The sequence below is a fragment of the Schistocerca piceifrons genome, chromosome 6, assembly GCF_021461385.2.
Source record: "Schistocerca piceifrons isolate TAMUIC-IGC-003096 chromosome 6, iqSchPice1.1, whole genome shotgun sequence".
Lineage (NCBI taxonomy): Eukaryota > Metazoa > Arthropoda > Insecta > Orthoptera > Acrididae > Schistocerca > Schistocerca piceifrons.
In genome coordinates, this window is record NC_060143.1 from 291,660,087 (window position 1) to 291,672,753 (window position 12,667).

A 12,667-nucleotide genomic window follows, 5' to 3' on the forward strand; every position below is an offset into this window, starting at 1 on the left:
GCTAGTTGTATTAAATGAAATGACGAGAGGAAACATTAATTTACCCTTCCCAGGACTCCAACCCGGCACGTATCGCTGTTATATTCTAGAGAAAAGGAACGCTAAGTATGGGTTTGCTACACCAGCAGCGACATGTGAGGATGTTTGAACTAGAAATAATATGACAAAGAGTTCAGTGCTGACTGAGAATCGAACCCCAAACATACCGTTGTTGACTACATACAAAGAGACGACACTTACCGAATTTTTCTCCACCAGCAGCTCGGAATAACATCCTGGAACTTACAGTGATCTCGCAAATAGTTCTGTGTCTCACTGGGAGTCAAAAACGTCGAATACCGTTAGTGTTGACAACGAATGAAAATGCATTAAAAATAAAAATTATTATTCAACAGCAGATAGGTGTTCTCATCCTAGAGCTTGATTATACATAGTGAAAAGTTTAGTGCTGGGCCGGATTCCAACCCATTCATGCGCAATATGTGGAGATGTTGAGGAATCTGCAGTTTTGAACAAACAACAAGTTGTAGTCGAGCTGTATTGTCACGAAGGGATTAAATTCTGCGTTTAGGGCGGTCTGAGTTGCATTCCCAGTTCAGAACCAATTTTATCGACATACAGAAGCTCAAATAAAATACAGAATAAGTGTCCTGTGACCATACACAGGGTTTGTTTCGTCACTAGAAATAAATAACTAGTGTAAGACAGGTTACTGGTGATAGAGTTTCTACATGTCGCCACTGCTTACTTTATTGTGGTTCCACCTAACGTCTACTTGGTAGAGAAGGAATATCATGTTTAATGTGATTTTCAGACCACAATGCCATTATACCTTCTTCACTTGGCGTAGCCACAAGAGAATAGAATCTGCCTCTCCCTATCAAAAAACATCGAGAGAAGTTGGAATAGAACCGAGACCAACATCATATGAATCTATCATCAGTCCAACAGACCACCAAACCCTCTACTCTACGACTCATTTCTGTATCACAACACCGTTGCGGCACACACGATGAGAATTCTGACACACAGGCTCCCTGTAGTGGTTTGTGTGATGTTCAGTACATTCATTTACTTGGTTGACCGAATCGCCATGAACTAGAGGCCTTGGCTAACCAGTGCATACATTCGACTCTATTTTGTAATCACCGAAATAAAATAACGTAACTGCCACCTACACAGAACTGCCAACAGTGTAGGATGCAGAACTTTAAAAGGGAAGTGTTCCTTTCCATTTGAGCTACTCTATTGCGCTATCTGTTTGTTGAAACCATCGTGCAGTGCAAAAGAAATGCTGTAACTGTCTGTCTCTCAGAAGTCTATATCCGGCCATATGCATTATCTCACAGCACTGTGGAATGCCGAAGTTCTGGAGGAACTGTTGTTCACTTCCAGAGGTGCTGTAGCTATGTCACAGCTAGTAGCGTAACGGTGAGCATCGCGCTCTGTTGATAAGACCTCGCGTGTTGTATTACATTCGCTACTACATTTTTTAAAAAGCAATTCTGCTGCCTGCTGAAGTCATCAATTTAATGGAACATTGAACGTAATTCTCTTCACTTCTCAACCCAAAATAGTCGCATGTGGGAAAACGGCTAACTTCTGCGTTATTTTGTTCTTTTCAGGTTTAATAGACGGCCAGGCAGCAGATGCATCTCGGAGCTTTTGTATTATGTATGGGGAGAGTGCATCGTGCCAAAATAGTCAGAAAAGTATTTTCTACATTAGCTGTCGTCTGATAGTGGCATTTTATTCTTCTTCAAACCTTGTTTGACAGCTTTAACTCAGAACAAGTTTTCTACATGCATGTAATCAATAAACTGCATGTGCAGTGTCAGACTGTTATAGATAACATAAGAGAATTCGCATATATCGTTGATGATTAATTTGTCTCTCATGTTTAGTATTGTTTTAACAACACTAAACGAAACGTTACGAAAACTGTGCACTGTATTGTAAGAAATGAAATAAAACTACCCACGGTAACCTTACGACGAAACTTTGATTTAACAAAACTGAGTATCTGTACACAAGCGTGCCTCTATCTGCACGAATTAGTAAAACACTATTCACTTAGATTTCGATTGGGTCTGTGTTTAAATGGTATGCTGTGTCATACTCAACAGGTATGCAAATGTGGCATTTCATAAAGAAAGTTACGTATTCCTAGAAACCCAAAATTTGCTTGTCAGCAGCGGAAAGAGGCGTTACCTGTTGTGCGGCATTGTAAGTTTTTCACCATTTCACTTTGAGCTGAAAGTATTTTCTTGCGATTTGCTAATCTATTTCCTTCATACTTATCACCCTGGCGTGGGAGTCTTAAGTGAAGAACATTATTGAATTTCGTATCGTTGACGGTCGATTCGAATTTCTTCAGAGACGCTTGTATTGGCAGTCAGAAAGCCGAGAACTACGACCATTAACACAACTTACTGAGTCGAGGTGCCAAGAGGATTCGATGTGTAACGGTTTTCTTCTGATTTTGTTACAGAATTTTTTCTGGGAATTCGCAGCTCCATGAAATAATACACAAAAAAAGCTCACACGCGCTGCCGCTACCACGGTTAGAACTAACGATTCTCTTAACCGTTGGAACTCGAGACACGGGCGGTACCCCGGGGCTACGGACACACTGCTGCCAGCACGCCACTCTCGTCATGGTATTACTCGCTCAGCCTCATAACGCGTCGTGAAAGATATTAAAAGTTGTCACTTACGTGAAGAATAGCATTTCTTTAGCCAAAAAATTGAAATTTCTGTCTCAGTGTCTTAGTTTACGTGAGGATTATATACCACAAGTCATTCAAATGGAAAGGGAATATCAAGTGAATTTAGCGAGTCAGTTCAGTACCATACGCGGAAGTGATTGCACTGTCACAGTGTTGCCAAATGTTTGTGACGATGTTGCCAATTCTCAGCTGTGCTAGGAACAGCTCTGTAGCGTTATAGGAGGTGCTCGTGTCATAGGAGGATACAGAGAGGAAGCGCGGGGTTTGGTTAATATGCAGCGTTTTCTCCTACCAGCTGTGTCAAACATTCAGGTCTGTAATCTTCCAACACGATTACAGTTTCAAACAAAATATATACGAATAAAACACTTACCTTGTTACTTTGTTACAAAAGATTATTTCAGTACAACAAAAAGTCTTTGGAAATCAACTTTGCCAACCTGTCACGAGAAGTAAGATAACAAACACTTTGCACCTCGAAATCGATTGCATCTATGTGCAGTCTTGTGATCATACAAGTAGAATTTCATGAATTGCATGAGAATGTAGAAAAACGTTGGTGCGAATGGAAGCTGTAAGAAACACAGTTACCTAATTATTCTGTACCACGTAATAATGACGGTGATAATCGAATTATCCGGTAACTTCACACTTCACAGTGGATTTTCTGGAACTAAAAAATTTCCTGAATTAGTGAAAATTTCAAAATGGCTTCAAATCGAGGCTATGACGCCTAGAAGAGTCTTTACATCCTGCTGACATGAGAATAGCATAATCTCCACGTCAGAAGCTTGCTTCTACTTAACCATTTAATAGACTCGCGTTTTTTTCCACCGAGACTAGTTTAGTAAGCTAAGCACATCATCCATTACAGCACACTCCTGGGGCTGGGAAATGTGCCCACAATGGTCTGGTGGAACGAACTATAATAAGTGCAATGCGTGGGTTCAGGCATTTACTTTTAAGAGGCACAAACAGATTTACTTTATCTCTGGTAACCTCAAGAGAGAGCTGTTATAATCCAGAATCCGCATTAAACATCACATTCCTTCATTCCAAACTGGGCAGAGCCGGTTTACGTTGGAAAATGACATAGGTGGAGGTCAGGGTAAACAGAAATACTGTCACCAGTAAACTTACTTACATTAGAAAATTTTATTTTATTTGATGAACTGATAGCCGTCTAAAGGAACAGGGCTTTACTTGTACTTGATTGAACTAGAGAAGTTGAAAAATTCGGTGCTGGACTGTGATTCGAATTCGTATCTCCTCTTTCGAGGATCTGAAGCTCTCGGAACAGTATAGTTCAATCATTTCATTCCTTTTCCCAAGACTGCAGTCTTCTCTAGGTCTCCTCCAAAGGTAAATATGTGGGTCCGAATCCTGATCCAGTACAAAAATATTCATAATTTCATTTCAAGCCCTATCACGTGCACACCGGCCTGCTAATGAAAATTAACGTGCATTATTAATGTCTGTTCATGTTGCCAACAATTTCTGGACAAACACGCACACATCTTACTGTTGGTGGGTGAGCAACTGATACTTAAGCAATATTCGTGGACAATAAAGAAGAACGATAGGAGTGCGGTTCGATTGTCGCTCAGGCACAAAAATTTGTGTCCTTATTTTAGGTTAAACACCTAGCAGCTGGCAAGAAAAACCGATACGTAACATTTGATTTTACTTAGTTAACAATCCGACTACGTCTTGGGTTCGTATCTCCGTCGCAGAACTTCACATCATGCGCTTCATCTTTAAATTCATGTGCACTTCGTTACTTCTGAATTGAGGTATATCAAACATCTTTCATGGTTAGTTAACAGGGATGAAAGGGTCCTGATAGGAGTCCCGGTTTATTACAAAAACTGTCGTCTTTTATTTTCAAGTTTAGATTTGGTTACTGGTATAGGCGAAAATTTCGGTACTTCATGACTCTTCATGGATAGTCAGCAATGTGATATGATTAGATTAGATTAGATTAATACTTGTTCCATGGATCATGAATACGACATTTCGTAATGATGTGGAACGAGTCATTTTAATGAAAGTTTCTTTACATACCAGTATTCAATTTCTTTACAACAATTTTTACCCCCCCCCCCCCTCTCTCTCTCTCTCTCTCTCTCTCTCTCTCTCTCTCCTTCTCTCTTTTCTCTCTCTCTCTCTCTCTCTCTCTCCCTCTCTCTCTCTCTCACACACACACACATTCTCTTTTTATTTTTATTTGTTTCTTGTGCTCGACTATCGGCGAGGCACGAAAACGTCCGTGAATGAGTTTCTTAGTTTTGAGTACAGTCACGAAAGAAATATAGAAACAACTATGAGAGTTACTGATTTATGATTCTTAGTAGCAGTCAGTTCTGATTATTATTTGCAACTAAGCTCCAGTCCCTAAACCTACTTACAGAAACGCGAATCAGACGCATTATGTATTCCAGGCCGTAGCAGCCGCATCTTTGAGGTGCCAGCTATGGTCACCTCCCAGCCCGCTGTAGGATCACAGCAGTTCGTCTTCTTCCTGCTGGTAATGTAACTGAGATTTGGCAACAACGCAAGGTATGTTTGGCAACTCTGTGATCGACGAGTTACTTCCTGGTGTGCACGGAATTAAGCCTCAAAATTCACTTGATTTCTCGTGTCATTTCCATTGAATAACCTGAGTTGATATAGCTTGAGGTGTAACAGAAGATTGTAAATTTACGGTTTTCAGCCCAGCAAAGTCATTGAACGTGGCAATCGCAACTAATCTCACCCTGTAAATAGCGGTTTACGAGTTCTAGCCACTATTAGCATCGTAAGAGGAAGGCGCAAACAACATCTATCCGCTAGCTCTGTGTTGACGTGCTGACCTGTAGAAACGCGACTGTTGTGGTTCGCGGTTCCAGCCGCGCTGAATCTAACGTTTTTATCCCTTCTGTGTAAGAGCTGCAAGCAGTCAGATCAAACATCGATAAGCAAATCGTAAGAAAATACTTTCAGCTCACAGTGCAATGGTGAAAAACTTACAATGCTGCACAACAGGTAACGCCTCTTTCCGCTGCTGACAAGCAAATTTTGAGTTTCTAGGAATACGTAACTTTCTTTATGAAATGCCACATTTGCATACCTGTTGAGTATGACACAGCATACCATTTAAACACAGACCCAATCGAAATCTAAGTGAATAGTGTTTTACTAATTCGTGCAGATAGAGGCACGCTTGTGTACAGATACTCAGTTTTGTTAAATCAGACTTTCGTCGTAAGGTTACCGTGGGTAGTTTTATTTCATTTCTTACAATACAGTGCACAGTTTTCGTAACGTTTCTTTTAGTGTTGTTAAAACAATACTAAACATGAGAGACAAATTAATCATCAACGATATATGCGAATTCTCTTATGTTATCTATAACAGTCTGACACTGCACATGCAGTTTATTGATTACATGCATGTAGAAAACTTGTTCTGAGTTAAAGCTGTCAAACAAGGTTTGAAGAAGAATAAAATGCCACTATCAGACGACAGCTAATGTAGAAAATACTTTTCTGACTATTTTGGCACGATGCACTCTCCCCATACATAATACAAAAGCTCCGAGATGCATCTGCTGCCTGGCCGTCTATTAAACCTGAAAAGAACAAAATAACGCAGAAGTTAGCCGTTTTCCCACATGCGACTATTTTGGGTTGAGAAGTGAAGAGAATTACGTTCAATGTTCCATTAAATTGATGACTTCAGCAGGCAGCAGAATTGCTTTTTAAAAAAATGTAGTAGCGAATGTAATACAACACGCGAGGTCTTATCAACAGAGCGCGATGCTCACCGTTACGCTACTAGCTGTGACATAGCTACAGCACCTCAGGAAGTGAACAACAGTTCCTCCAGAACTTCGGCATTCCACAGTGCTGTGAGATAATGCATATGGCCGGATATAGACTTCTGAGAGACAGACAGTTACAGCATTTCTTTTGCACTGCACGATGGTTTCAACAAACAGATAGCGCAATAGAGTAGCTCAAATGGAAAGGAACACATGTAGAAACTCTATCACCAGTAACCTGTCTTACACTAGTTAGTTATTTCTAGTGACGAAACAAACCCTGTGTATGGTCACAGGACACTTATTCCGTCTTTTATTTGAGCTTCTGTATGTCGATAAAATTGGTTCTGAACTGGGAATGCAACTCAGACCGCCCTAAACGCGGAATTTGATCCCTTCATGACAATACAGCTCGACTACAACTTGTTTGTTCAAAACTGCAGATTCCTCAACATCTCCACATATTACGCATGAATGGGTTGGAATCCGGCCCAGCACTAAACTTTTCACTATGTATTATCAAGCTCTAGGATGAGAACACCTATCTGCTGTTGAATAATAATTTTCATTTTTAATGCATTTTCATTCGTTGTCAACACTAACGGTATTCGACGTTTTTGACTCCCAGTGAGACACAGAACTATTTGCGAGATCACTGTTAAGTTCCAGGATGTTATTCCGAGCTGCTGGTGGAGAAAAATTCGGTAAGTGTCGTCTCTTTGTGTGTAGTCAACAACGATATGTGTGGGGTTCGATTCCTAGTCAGCACTGAACTCTTTGTCATATTATTTCTAGTTCAAAACTGCTCACATGTCGCTGCTGGTGTAACAAACCCATACTTAACGTTCTTTTTCTCTAGAATATAACAGCGATATGTGCCAGGTTGGAGTTCTGGGAAGGAAAAAATTAATGTTTCCTCTCATCATTTCAGTTAATACGTCTATTTACTGCCGAGAAAATCCGATGTGTCAAAGTTGATTGTGCTTCGATAACAATCCGATTAGGTTCTGGGTTCGAATCCCTGTCCAACACAAAGCTTTACCTCACTGCATTTCAAGTAAGTTACTTGTGAAGAAGCAGTATTTAACATCTCTCGTAGTTCTTTAACAGGGACAATACATGCTGGGTAGGAATTCGCGACCGTAAAAGATGTTTACGTTATGTAATTTAAAGTTGATATTTGTTAGCTGATACTGTCTAAAATCGAGGTATATCACTCTCTTTATGCCTAGTCAGGAATGACTGTTAATTTCCGTCAGTCAAGAAATCTTAGTTTGCATGACCTGGGTTTGAATCCATTTGCAGAACTAATCGGTTCGTCGTGTCATTTGAAGTTCGTACATATTCTCAACTAGCTGCTCGTGAATAACGTAAATTTTTAATGACATTTTGTGTTAAATAACAAGTACGGTATGTTACTTTGAAGAGGAAATCATGAATACGACGAACTTACCACGTGCATTACCTATCTGATGTAATAATGAGAGTGCTAACATTTCAGGTATGTCAGTTATAGCAATAAATGCGAGCTTACAAGCCTTAAGGACAGTTCCCTGATATTTTTAGTATCGTGGTATTACATTACATCCTCAGTTATTGCGATACAGAGCAGTGTTTTCTAGTGGTGACTTGTTGGACCCATTTTCAATAGTCAAACGACTGTATCAAAGAGCGATTAGAGGACCTGCTGGACAGCTGCGTTATGTGGGTTGGATGGGAATCAGGCGCAATGCAATCCAGGTCGTTCGGATACTTTTGAGCATGACTGTACTTCGTTAACAATCCGTTTAGGTGCTGGGTTCGCATCCCTGTCACAAACTTTATATGATGGCATTTCAATTTTAAACATGAGCATACGTTGTTCCTTGTGAATGACACCATATTAAACGTCGTTGGGGGTAGTTCCCAGGACGGTAGCTGTTATGACAGGATTCCCAGTTCAGTACAAACATTTTCGTCATTTATTTTCAGGATCTAAATTGATAAGTGATACTCATGCAAACGTCTGTACTTCACGTCTCTTTATGCCTAGTGATCCGGTCTCAATAAGGCACAAACAAAGCTTAGCTTAGTTCGCAATGGCTATAGGTGCTGGGTTTGAATCCAGGTCCAGAACGACGACGTTGGTTATGTCATTTAAAGTTCAAATTTGTGTGCATGTAGCTGTTGATGTGTTACGAGAACAATGATATTACTGGTGATTCGCTGTTAATGTTGAGATTTCCTTAGAGTGCTTGTTGCCATTAATCGCGTTTTTCTACTGGTTCGTCCAATATCCAGTTTCCAGAGCACACGCCATTGAGCAACCTTCAGCACGTGGATGGAAAACCTTTTAGAGAGCGAAAAACTTTTTTCCAATTGCCGTACAGCTTTGTAACTCCATATATTGTCTCAAGTATTTAACTTTGACTAAGGATTACTATACGATATATGTAAAATAATCCGTTTTCTCAGAACTTTTGGAATGTCACTTGTTGTAATTAAAGTTAGTTTATGAGTGGTATGGGGTGCCTCATCGCTAAGAACGTGTTTTCTAATATGTTTTGTATGACGACATTAGTTGACAATTAGACTGCCCGCCATAAAGACCTTTGGTCTCTTAGTAGTCTCTTGTGGTACCCATTGTGTGTAGTCAAACGACTGTACCCCACGGGGTTTTGGTGTTTAGAGGAGCTGCAACACTTCTACGTTATGTTGGTTGTATTCGGCAGTGACCCACTTTTTTTGCTGTCAAGCGTACATTATACTGTACAGTATAAGTTCCACAACACAACATTTATCCACAATGTGTCGTCACTAGATTACTCTGATGCACGACTACACTGGCAAGCGGTGTACTGCACGCCAAACCAACAACAAATGGGATGCTCGGAGGGTGGTGGAGTACAGGACTTTGCATGGGTCGCAAATCATAAACAAGGCAAAGTGGCAACTGTGGCAGTAGTGGGAACTACGTTGGGCAAGTGACTAGGTAGAGCCAGGCCCTGCACAACAGGCACAATGGGTCATATAACGCATTAGATAAATCTTATTTTGGATGTGCAGGATAAATAAGACAAACTGACGGGTGTACACTGATCAGTACTGGATCATATTGTGTACGTAGATACATAAAACGTGCAAGAGGGAAACCATTATGTGCTTATGAGAGTTGATGGCAGCAGACCGTATTATTCGTTTCGGACCTCTTGATAAGTATGGAAGCTAAAGTCAACCAGGAATTACCAGTCACAACCTCATTTGTAGTGCAAGAAAAATTAACCTTGCATCCTACAAAAGTAATTGGTCCAGTAAGGAGCTCTTCTTGGACAACCTCATTTGGTGTAAAGCTGAAGCTGTCAACTGTCTTGTATACTGGCAATCTTGGTCTCCTGCTGTATTTTCTCCTCCTATAAGGCATGGCTGTGTGTCGTGCGGCTGCCTCGAGTCGAATGAACATGCTGTTGCCTCACGAGAGAGACTGGGCCCCCAGCGGATGTAGCTACTGATAAGAGCGCACCAGCCAATCAGCGCGCACCGGAAGGGTGTCGCCGCACCGGAAACTGCTTTTTAGCAGCGGATTGCGCGTAGTTAAAACTGAGCGCGATCCTCCAAGCCCTGGCGGCGATTACGGGCAGCATGGGGTTCACGCCTGAGCCTCAGGGCGTGCGCTATCACCGCATTTCGGGTGTTTCAAGCGTCAACTTCGCGTCTTAATATCTCGGGATGTAATGGGAATATTGCGATGCAATCAACGCCATTGTGTATGTGCTTTGTCATGCTATGGATTGCTGAAGAAAAAATATAGGAGGTCCATTTAAAAAACACAAGTTTGTGTTAAAAACACATATGCTTTCGTTTTAGGATGTTTCCAAATATTTACATTCATGGCCCCCAGCCCTACATTGATACAGGTGAAAGTCGTTTTCCAATAACTGTTATTGTTCCAGAGATATTTTGGGTGGACAAGATAGCTGGGACACCCTATATATATATATATATATATATATATATATATATATACAACTATCGAGGAATCTCCCTTCTCCAAGTCACTTATAAAATCCTCTCAGCTTGTCTTCTTCAACGAACACAAGAACAACTCGAACACAGTATTGGTGAATACCAAGCTGGCTTTCGCTCTCACCGATCCTGTGCAGAACAAATTTTCAATTTGAAGACAACACTAAAATACAAAGCAGTCAGAAACAGTCCGATCATTTGTTCCTTTGTTGATTTCGCAAAGGCTTATGATTCAATCGATAGGCAATCTCTCTTTATTATCCTTGAGGAGCTAGGACTCGATCCGAAAACCCTAAACCTTATCAAAGAAACGCTCACAAACACAACTTCTAAGATAAAATTCCTGGGTGAAATATCAGAGCCCTTCCTGATCAAAACCGGCGTCAGACAAGGTGACGGCTTGTCTCCACTCCTCTTCAACCTTGTCTTAGACAAAGTCATCCGAGAATGGGAAAAAGAACTGAAGAATCAAAATTACTGGAAGCCTATACAACTAGGAAGATCGAAAGATGGTATTAAAATTTCATGCTTGGCATTTGCAGATGACGTGGCCATTCTAGCAGAAAACGAGACCACAGCAATTAAACAGATAGACATTCTCAAAGAATGCGCCGAAAAAGTTGGGCTACAAATTTCCTTCCAAAAAACCAAATTCATCCGCTCAAAATTTGAAACTCAAAAACTGACTACAAAATATGGACAAATTGAGAGAGTTCCATTCTTTAAATACTTAGGCGGGTCCTAGAACCCACAGGGGGAGAGAAAACTGCACAAAAAGTTCGACTGCAAAAACTGAAAAGAGCATACTGGAAAACCCACAACATCTACAATAAAAAGTGTCTCTCCATTCACTTAAAAATACGACACTACAATACAGTAATCAAGCCCGAAGCACTATATGCCAGCGAAACACTCACACTCCATAGAAAAGGCGACCTGGAAGGCATCCTGAAAGAGGAACGCAAAATTATCAGAAAGATTCTTGGCCCAAAAAGAACTGAAGACGGATACAGGTTACAGTCTCGGAAAACTACAGAAAAATTATTTAACCTCGCCGCAGACATCCGGAAAAGAAGACTAAAATTTTACGATCATATCCACAGACTCCCAACACCCAGACTCTCCCACAAAATTTTAATATACATTGAAAAATTGAAAACCATACCCTGGATAAAAGAAACCAAAACAGATCTAGCAAATGCACAAATAAATTCTTCAGAAGTTATAAACAGAAATGTATACAGGGAAAAAATCAACAGTTGGAAAGTACAACCCGAGAATGAAGTTTGCAAGAGACAGGGGACAAAATGGACAGAGGAAAGAAAGAGAATTCATGGGGAAAGAATGAGAGAAGTTTGGAGAATTAAAAAATTGAATTGGAAAAGCTTTGCGTGATCCGTATGGGTCCAATCGCACATAATAATATATATATATATATATATATATATATATATATATATATATATATAAGTGTGTGTGTGTGTGTGTACATTGTACACGTAAATAAATACATATTTACACCTCACACACACACACAAAATTAATTAACATTATAATTAAAGGGTCATACAACTGCTCTGCAGACACTTTCTGTCTCTGTGTCTGTCTGTCTCTATTTCTCTCTCATTCATTCTCCTCCTATCACTCAATCAGAGTCTCCCACCCCTTCTCTCACTACAAGTGAGTAGTGATGATGATGTTTGGTTTGTGTGGCACTCAACTGCGCCGTTATCAGCGCCCGTACAAAGTCCTAATTGTTACACAATCCAGTCTTTTCGCAGTCTACTCTACCCACTGCCACAAATGATGATGATGATGATGATGATGATGAAACGGTGAGAACAACACAAACACCCAGTCTGCAGGCAGAGATAAACCCCAATACAGCCAAGCATCGAACCCAGGGCCCTGTGATCCAGAGGCAGCAACGCTATCCAGTAGACCACGAGCTCTGAACAAAATGAATAGTGTGAGTTTCAATCCTGTCATCACAAATTACCCTTTTATGGTCATGCCGTGACAGTCCGATATTAGATTGCAGCACAGTGTTTACCTCATATCCTCTTGATCGAATACTAGTTTGCTGTACCATATGCGGCAGCTGTGGTGCAGCACCATGAACATCTCTGTACAG